At 39.3% G+C, this 10,285-nt stretch overlaps 1 pseudogene; it reads right to left on the reverse strand.

The window, feature by feature from the left end:
- Window positions 1-3,176: 3,176 nt before the first annotated feature.
- LOC138831880 (transcription factor IIIA pseudogene) lies at window positions 3,177-10,084 on the reverse strand (annotated as a pseudogene).
- Window positions 10,085-10,285: the final 201 nt, after the last annotated feature.

Raw genomic sequence — 10,285 nt, forward strand, 5'->3', positions numbered from 1 at the left:
TGGCAATCCAATGTGAACAAACTGAACTTTCTCATCTTTTTGTGTCACAATTTTATGGAACACATAGAATGTGTAAGTCTTTGCTAAAATTATAACAGCCACATATAGGGGTGGTCAAGAAAGAAAAGTATCTGAGAGATACCATACACTAGGCTTGGCAGACTTATTTGTTGTAAGCAATGATATAGAAATGTGTCCACATATTTATGTGTTGGACTGTAACATTTGTGTAAACAAGCTTTAAAATGATGGCAACAGAACAGACTTTGAATGGACTTTGGGATAGCATGTCATGTAAAGCATGCAGTTGTTAAAGCCCTCAGAGCTTTTCAAATGAAGGGGTCTTAGCAGCAGCTGATGTCAAAGTGTAAAGAAAAATATCACATCGTGTGTGCTGTGTTGTTGATATATATTCTGGAGAAGAAGAAAAAAAAAACATCTTTAGGACTCCAGGTTCAACCTGAAGTCTTTCCATGTGAGGTGACACAGAAACCCTACTTGGCAACATGCCCCTTTCTTTCTGAGAACAAAATCTATGGTTATCCCAAGAGAAAAGTCATAGCCATTCTGAACTCCTCTGTCTCTTTTCTACTCTAGGTAAAATGAACAGAAACAGATTTCAAGAGCTCTGGGATGAATGCATACTGCACCTATCTGACATATCTGAACAGTAAATTCAAGCAATGCTAGACTTCTAAAGCGTGGGGCTTTTGAAATTTCTGTTAGCTGCTCTGATTTGTTTATTCTCTTTGTTATCACTAACATGGTAGATGTAATTCTCTAATGATTTTTGAAAGGCCACAGGAGACCCATAAAACCAAAGCTGTGTTTCACTTCCATGTGCCCTTAAGCAAGGTGGAATTTTGAATTTTAATTACTTTTGCATGTACTGATTAATAATATTCTCCTAATATATGCAAAAGAGCTGACAGAGTATTTGGATTTATTTTAATTGTCAACAAATATTTTACCTGCTTTCTAAATTTTAGTGATATATTTTATCTTTTAAATTATAAAAGCAAAACAAAGGTTGAGTTTTAGTTTCTATAAACTTGAGGTGTATGTATTGTAAGTTATTTCAGCTATGCTCTTTCAGTAGTGTTTATTTGTTTGTTTCTCTTTTTATGTTATTTTGGTAGTGACTGATCATGACCTGGTTGATGCACAGATGATGGTTGTTTTCAAGTGATAGAAATGCATTATAAGTTCTGTGGAAACTAATAGTCAATAACTGCATAAGGGTTCAGATGGAATTTGTTTTTCTTTTTCTATTTCTCTCTCTCTCTCCTTCTCTCTCCTCCTTCCTGCTTTCTTCTCTGTCTCTCTATCCTGTTTCCCATTTCCTTTTAGCATGACAATTCCACACTAGACACTAAGTCTAGACGCTAAGTTGGGAGTGAGTTGCCACAATTACTAACGCTTTCTTTACAACTTAAGCAGGAAAGTCCTAGGAAACATGGTAACCTGCCTAGTGACACATCATGCCTACAAAACAAAGTCTCTGAAAAGGATTGAGAAGGTCTGATTGGTCAGCCAGCATCTTGAGTCCTGTTCTATCATGGGTTCAGATGCCATTTTCAATAGCATACCATCCACCTGAACACACTCAGACCAAGGCATTAGGATGGGATGACTCCTAAAGGAGAGGATTCTGGACAAACTGCTATGTTCACTATAGCCAGCACATAAATAAATTTACAAGACTTGACAGAGCTGAGAGCTGGTGAGTCAGGCCTGTAACCTTAGCTACTCTGGGGTTCCGAAGCTGAGATCTGAGGATTGTAGGTCCAAGCCAGCCTGGTCAGAAAAGGCAACATGACTCATTTCCCTAATTAACTAGCCAAAAGCTAAAGTGGAAATGTGGCTCAGGTGGCAGAGTGGGAACCTTGAGAGACAAGCCAAGTCAGGGTGAGGTACCCAGAATTCAAGTTCTAATATTGGCACAAAAAATAAAATAGGACGTATAAAGACTTCACAATGTGAGCCTGTACATAGCAGTCATAAATGGAGTTATACATTTATTCTATCAGGATATATCAAGTCTCTTAACAAAGAAAATTTAATATGCAGGATTAGTTAAACTGACATTGATGTACTGAATAGATAATAAGAACATTTAGGTATTTTTGAAGGGATAAGTACAAATGGTAACTTTCTCAATTACCCCTCTCCACACATGTACAAAGAGTTTGGGCTTATTACATGCTAGAAAAAAGAAAACAAGTATATGAAACATTCTCAACAGTGCTGATCACCAGGGAAATGCTAATTAAAACCATAATGTGCTATCACCTCACACCTGTTAGGATGGCTATAAATAAAAAGCAAAGATAAGTGTTGGTGCGAATGTGTCATGGAATGAACCCTTGCACATTGTTTTGAGAATACAAATTAAGACAATCATTATGGAAACAGTATGGAGGCTGCTCAAAAAAATTAAAAATAGAGCTAGCATATGATACAGGAATCTAAATGCTGGGTGTGTGTCTCAAGGACAGAAAAACAGTGGAGCAAAGAGATATCAGGTGAAATAAGCCAGGCACATGGAGACAAATACCACATGGTAATATTTTTACATGGAGTGTAAAAAAAGTTGAACTCATTAAAATAGAAAGCAGAATGGTGATTACCACGTGCTGCACAGTAGTGAAAGACCCCCGACGGCGTGGGGTGTCCTTCGATCTGAAGAGACCCTTCCCCAAGGAACAACGAGACCACTTGTGCGGATGCAAACAGCAAGAGGTTTATTCGGGCATGCCTAGGCTCCCAGGTGCACTCGACCTCGAGATCCACAAGGTTCGGGTCGAGTGGCTGGGAACCGGTTACACGGGTACCCGGGGCGACAGAGTCTATCGGGAGACTTGCGCGCCGGGGCACATGAAAGCACCCTCTTTTATGGGCAGCAGAAGCAAGGTTACAGAAGCGAGATGCCTGGTTACAGGGTGTTGATTGGTTAATTTTGAATCATGCTTAAGGAGGGGATTGGTCAGGTTGAGTCAGGCGAGCGGGTTAGCTGACATGCCTGGACTTGCCCCGACATGCCTGGACTTGCCCCTTTTGATGGGGGCTTAGTTTTATGGGAAGGGAGGGGTTGGCCAGCAGGTTGGGTGGCCTAGTGGCGACACAATGCCTGCCCCACAGGCAATGACTCAGAGGCCTGTCGTTTTGTTTCTCGGTTAGCGGCCTGACCACTGACCGTCATAACCTGCCTCACCCTTCTTGGCATAGTTTCGCAGGGGATGGGTGGCAGCTATCCTAGTGGGCAAGCATGAACTGGGGTCTTTCAGTAGTAGGATGCTACCCGGGCAAGTAGCAGCCTCTGAGTTCAAGTCCAAAGTTTGGAAAGAATTAAAAACTAAACAAACAAATAACTAGACTGGTGGTTACTTCATACTAAGAATGGAAATTTGGGGAAATGGTGACCAAAGGGACTAAATGTTTTTGATTTTCTAGGAGAAAAAATATCCCTATTGTACATTACAGTGACTATATTTAATAACAATATATTGTGTACTTGAAATTGCTAAGAGAATAGATTTGAAGCATTTTCTCCTAAAACATAAGAATATGTAGTAATAAATACATTAGCTTATTTTAGCTATTTTATGTAATGGACTACATTAGAAATAATCTTAAACATATTCTCATATATAGAAATAACACCATAAAGCACTTCACATTACAAACCTAAACTAATTCTAAAATTGAATAATAAACCAGCACAGGTAGTTTATGCCTGTAATTCTAGCAACTCAGGAGGCTGAGATCTGAGGATCCTGGTTCAACGCCAGCCTGGGAAGGAAAGTCTATGAGACTCTTATCTCCAATTAATCACTAGAAAACTGGAGGTGGAGCTGTGCTTCAAGTGGTAGAGTGCTTGCTTTGAGCTGAAGAGGTCAGTAAAAGCGGCCAGGTCCAGAGATCAAGCTACATGACCGACAAAAAATAAGAATAATTAAATAAATAATACGTAAAACTATTTTAAAAAACCTAGTTATTTCAATAAAGGAACTTTAGAAGATTTCAGAAGAGGTAGTATTTGAGTTTCTGAAAGAAGAGTATTGGCTGATAAGTTCTGCTCTCAGTGAAGGACTCCTATGAGTCCTTCTTTAAGATATGAACACATGAACTAGAAACAGGAGGCAGATGCCACTCATAGGATGAAAGTCATTTGTAGATGTGACATTCAAACTGAGTAGTAAGTCCTTTCTCTTCTAGCTTTCCAGTCTTCTACTAGCATTCCCTTTCCTCTGCCCCTCTCTGACTCACCCCTCCACTGACAAATGCTACATAAATTAGCTTCAAAGCAAAAGTTCTGTTTTCCATATCCTAGTCTAAGCATAGCATTAAAGGGCATTGAGGAGTGAATTTAAGACTGAAAGAAAATAACTTGATAATTAGCATTCCAATAATGGCACTAGTAACTCCATATCACATAGAGAATATACTGTGTATAAACAGGTATTTGGTTTTTTTCAATATGTACCTGTAGATACAACAATAATGGTTTTTAAAAAACACATTCCTATTACCCATCTCCTGCACTGAATCACTTTTAATTACCCAGTCATTTCACTGTTTTTTTTTTTTTACATTTCTTCAGTTTTATGTATTTTAAGATAAATTTTGCTTTGTTGGTCAGGCTGTCTTGGCACTGATGATATAATACAATAGAATAATTGTCATGGAATACATCACCCACCTCAAAAACCTAATTTCGTCCTATTGTTTCTCAGCCATATTTCCAATTCCAATCTGTACAGAAAAAAAAATTCTTGAACCCATAAATTCAATTATTTGGAATGATTGGATAATAAGGGCTCTGGGCTACTTAGTGAATTCATCCAACATAATCTGAATCCTTCATTGGAATCCTAGAAGTAATTTGGTCAAACAAGCAGAATTGTTAATCTTTTTTTTTTTTTTGGTTGGTCATGGGGGGCTTGAACTCTGGGCCTAGGTGCTGTCCCTGCGCTCTTCAGCTCAAAGCGAGCGCTCTACCGCTGGAGCCACAGCACCACTTCAGGTTTTCTAGTGGTTTATTGGAGATAAGAGTCTCATGGACTTTCCTGCCCAGGCTGGCATTGAACCGTGATCCTCAGATCTCAGCCTCCTGAGTAGCTAGGATTACAGGCTTGAGCCACTGGTGCCCGGCAGTTAAATGTTCTTAATCTGTAGTATTCCACATTTTCATAAATGTGTCCATTTCCTATAACTTAAGATAGGAAACCCTGGAGTTAGGCTGGACTATACTTTTTGGAACACAACTCTTCTATTAGAGAGAATATTTCTAAATTCTGAACTAGTGCTGGTCTTGAGGCTGTTTACTTCTCTCTCTCTTAGTGGGCCTCCTCTCTCACAGATTCTTAAATTTGCTTTCACTGCTGCGGAGTGAGATTTCTGCAATCAAAATTAACATGCTAAGGCCACCACTCCCAACTTGCTCTTATTTGGATACTGATTTATAAAACGATGTACAATAATTTGCTTTTACAAGACAATGGAAGTTGTCTTCACCAAGCCAATGCCCCTAATTTTAGATACATTTCAAGAGGCATCATATTTTATTTTATTGTAAAGATGCTGTACAGAGGGGTTACAGTTACATGAGTAAGGCAATGACTACATTACTTGTCAATCACTGTTACCCCTTCCCTTCCTTGTTGTTGTTCCACTCTCCCTAATCTCCCCCACTTCCCAGGCTCCTCCCCACCCCACCTCCCATCTCACCTCGGCCCCAAGTTGTAAAGTTCATTTCCAATATACTGTCCTGTGGGTATACTTGTTCCAATGGGTCATCCTGTGTCCTTGTTTCAACATTTTGTGATTCCCCTTCCCCTCTCCAGATTAGACAAATGTATACACAAGATGCAGGATACCAAAATCAAGTACAGTCACAACACGGGATATGCCATAGGGGGGAAAATATACAAAGGAAACAACAACAACAACAAAAAGATCACATGGTACATTTAAAACAATAACTATAAAGACAGACCTCTTGTGTCTATATCTTGGGGTTCATTTCACTTAGCATCATCTTATATGGTCATATGTACGTGGCTATTTGTGCTGTAGGTTTCTGGAACCATGTGACTTAAATTATGAGAGCATTAACCATCCTTTCAGACAGGGAGATGTCTTAAGCCTTTCCTTGCATTATTTGGAACTCTCAGTAGTTCACTCTGAAAGAACAGTTCCAATGAAAACTGAAATTTTTGTTAGTATTGTTTTTCCCTCTATCTCCATGGACTAGCTTTGAAAAGAACTGAATCAGTACAATTTCTGCCTCACCTCTGGTCTTGCAAGCAACATGTAATATTTGTTGACAACTGGCGAGAAGTACTGTTTTGTGGTTGTCATTCCTGGAATTTCTTACTTTAACCTCTTACCTTATTTTCTTACCTACTAAAATTTCATGATAGAAATTCTTTTGAATAATACTTAAATCTAGCCTATTTGAACAAAAATAATTTGAAGTATTTTTTAAAGCGCATATTGAATTTTTCACTAAAAAATACTGAAGTTTAAAATTTTTCCCCTTCCCCCTCCTTCTTTCCTTCCTTCCTTTCTTCTTCTTTCCTTCCTTCCTTTTTCCTTCCTTCATACTTCCTTTCTTCTCTACTTCCTCCCTGACTCTCTCTCCCTCTCTCCCTCTTTCCCTCCCTTTCTCCCTCCTTCTATCCTTCCTTCCTTCCATCCATGCTTTCTTCCTTCCTTCCTTCCTTCCTTCCTTTCTCTTCCCTTCCTTTCTTCCTGTACTTTCACTTTCCCACAGAGCACTCTAAATGTTGTTTCCAAAATACTGAACTGAAGCATTTCAGTGATTTATAGCCAGCCCGAAAATAAATGATGGGCACAAGAAAAAATAGAAATTAGTATTTTATTATGATAAAGATACTCTGAATTCCACCAGGAACACTGTGGTAACCCTGATAAGCCTGCATAAATGATTTGTTTTTGAAAATTCACTAAATAGCAGTGGAAAAGTTTAATGTGGAATCTAACCACAGCTAATTATATGTATTAGCTATGTTGAGTAGTTTGCTATCCCAGATAACCTTTAAACTTTGGCTGTAATGGTAATTTACTTAATGGAGAGGCTTAATAGAAATATTGTAACAAATGTACCTACTTCGATTTACAGAGAGATTGGATTGGAAAGTTAGAAGACATGAATGTGCTATGCACACATACTGACAGAAAACCATGTCATTTTAATGATTCATAATTTCTAATTAGCCATGATTATTCTGAGTGGTTGTGGATATACATTTTAATTGTATCACATACTGTAATTTCCAATTTCTGTGGAGATGTGGATGAAGTGAAAGTCCTATTGCAAAGTCATCATTTAAATATGTGAGAAATAGAAGGCTTTAAGAGGGATAAATATCCACAGCTTAATTATAATTTCTATTGATCTCAGAAGTCAATTTTGTCCCACGATATAGATGGCTTTCAGCCTTCTACTCAACATCCTGCAGGGTTCTGTGTGAATGTGGGGAACACTGGGAATACTGCCATGCTGGCGAGGTACTCAGCCTCCAATAGATGGAGTAGTCAGACTTTCTACAGCATGGTAGGAAGAACAACTGGACAAGTAGCATCTTTGTAGTAGAAAATGTGCTTTAGGTTAAACTGGAGGGCTGAGGGAAAAAAGACCACTCTTTGATACTCATGTTACACACAACTGCTTGCTAGAGCTACCAAGAGGTAAGTTAGACTCTCTTGTTAAATTTTAAGCTTTAAAATGTAAAGCAATGAGTACCATAAGGGAAAGAAAATTACCAGAACAATAGATTCTGATGTGAGAAGAGGATACAAACAAGTTATTGGATGTATGTTTTATGATAAGAACAGGAAGCAATTTAATAGCATCTTCTAGACATAAGGACATTTTATGTGCCTTCTAGGTCTTGTCATTTATACCACATATGTGCTGAAAGCATCCTATCTAAGAGAGTGTTCCATGAAGGGCATTCATTTCTATTCCTTCAAAGTACAGAAACTCAATGCAATAATTAAGTTATGTCTATCCCATCTGCTATCTATTGTTAACAACACAAGGACACTTTCTGGGGATTTCATAAAAATCAACCTGGGCACTGGTTATGACCAAATATACTTGCATTTAAGTAAAAAATGGGTGTAGTTTATTTTCATAATGAATATCACTGCTGCATTTGTTCACTTCTGTCCCCTCATTTTAACTTGTGAGTGGCAATGGGAGGAAAAAAACAAACTATGAGAGAGTGAGGGAGGGGTGACCATTGTTCAAAATGAAAAGTACTCTTAAGGAGGGGGGGGGATGGGAAGGGGAAACACAGGAGGAGGCAACAATGCTTGATAAGAAATGTACTCATTATCTTGTCCATGTAATTATAACCCCTCTATACGGTATTTTCACAATAAACAACAAAAATACTTTGTATTGTTATTGTAAAGGTGATGTACAGAGGGGCCATAGTTAGGTAAATAAGGAAATAAATGACAGTAATCTCACTGGTCTTCTTCAGAGAGGATGAGCAATTTCTGGTGGAGGGTGAAGTATTTGCAACTGCTGATGGCACCTGGTCTTTCACACAGCTCTGCGACTCTCCATCCTGAGACAAAGGTGAACCTGTGCCCCGTTTCACTTTATAGGAGGGATATACCCATTGCCCAAGCTCCGTTTTTCACGAAATAATTTTATTTTCATTTTCTTCATGTCAGGATCATGTACCGCCACATGTCTGGTGAGACCAAATGTGTTGCTTCAGACAGTATGTTCACACATAAATGGGTGCTGCTCCTTGTGGGAAGAGAGAATATGGCTCTGGAGTAGATCCTATCACAGCCTTCTCTTGGACATTGATGCACAGCCCTTTTGGGGGGCATGAGTTTTCATGTGTTGCTTGAGATGATCTTTGCATTTACATTTTCTCTGGCATTTTTCACCTGTTATTTCCTCTTTATTGGTTTCTCTCTCATGTTTTAGAAGTTCTGTCCATTTTTGTGCCACAAAAAAAACATCCCCTTTGACATACGGAGCCTAAACAGGGGCTCCTTGGTATGCTGGCACAGATGGATTTTCAGCTACTGGTGCTCCTTAAAGCCTTCTCACAACCTTTGAAATGGCATGTATATTGTTTTTGCTGGCTTTTGTGTTTGCATTCAATGGGTTTCTACGAGTTAGATTTTGTGCCTAATCTCTGTTCCCAGCCACTAGCTGTGCAAACAAACAGCTGTTCTCCAGTGTGGATGAGGATGTGGCTTCTTAGGTGGTAATCCCTCAGGAAGGCCTTGCTACAACCCTCATGGTGGCAAACGAATGGCCCCTCCCCAGTATGCTTGCACAGGTGGGCGTCTAGCTTCTAGGCCTGTTGTAGTTGGCACTGGAAAGGGAGCGAGGGCAGAGCGGGGCTCTTGTCAACAGGACTGAACAAGGCGAAGGTCAGGGACAACACCTTTGCAGCCACCAGGGTCAGTAGCTCCAGGGTGCCTGGGATCCACCTAACTTTTTGCTCCCCACGTGGGGGTTGGCATGCACCCTCTGTGGGGGTTGGCGCACTTCATGCGTACATTTTTTTTTGACAGTGTCACCTCTTCCCTCATTCTCTCCCAGTTTTTTCCCTTCTGAACCCCACCCCCACAAGTTGTATAGTTCCTTTTCAACAAAGTGTCTAGTGAGTATCACTGCTGCATTTGTTCACCTGAGGTCCCCTATCCTCACCCAAACAGATAAACTTATATACAAAACAAAAGGTAGAGAAATAAAAAACAGCAACAAAGGACAAAAAAAATAGCAAGATCTCTCTCTCTCTCTCTCTCTCTCTCTCTCTCTCTCTCTCTCTCTCTCTCTCTCTCTCTCACACACACACACACACACACACACACACAACTCTTGTGCCCATGTTTTGGAATTCATTTTGATAAACATCATTTTTATGATCATAGCTATTGAGCCTTTGTGATCCTCTCCTCAGAATATCCCCTTGGTCTCACTGTGTGGATGTTTAGGTTCCTGTAAAATTTACTATGTCCAAGTGTAATTTTTTTATCTTTTACCATCCAGTGTGTTTATTTGTGGATTTATAGGCATATTTTCGTTACCATGAATGAGGGAAGCTATGCAACCTATGTTTCTTTGGGTCTACCTTACTTTGCTTGATATCATTTTTCCAAGTCTTTCCATTTCTTTATGAATGGTACAATACCATTCTTTCTGCACCTTTACAATAATAATGAAATGCAGAAAAAATAGATGTAGTTGAAAGGCACTTTTGATTGGCTTCCTAATGGT

Source organism: Dipodomys merriami, unplaced genomic scaffold, assembly GCF_024711535.1.
Source record: "Dipodomys merriami isolate MVZ:Mamm:240054 unplaced genomic scaffold, mDipMer1.0.p SCAF_2, whole genome shotgun sequence".
NCBI lineage: Eukaryota > Metazoa > Chordata > Mammalia > Rodentia > Heteromyidae > Dipodomys > Dipodomys merriami.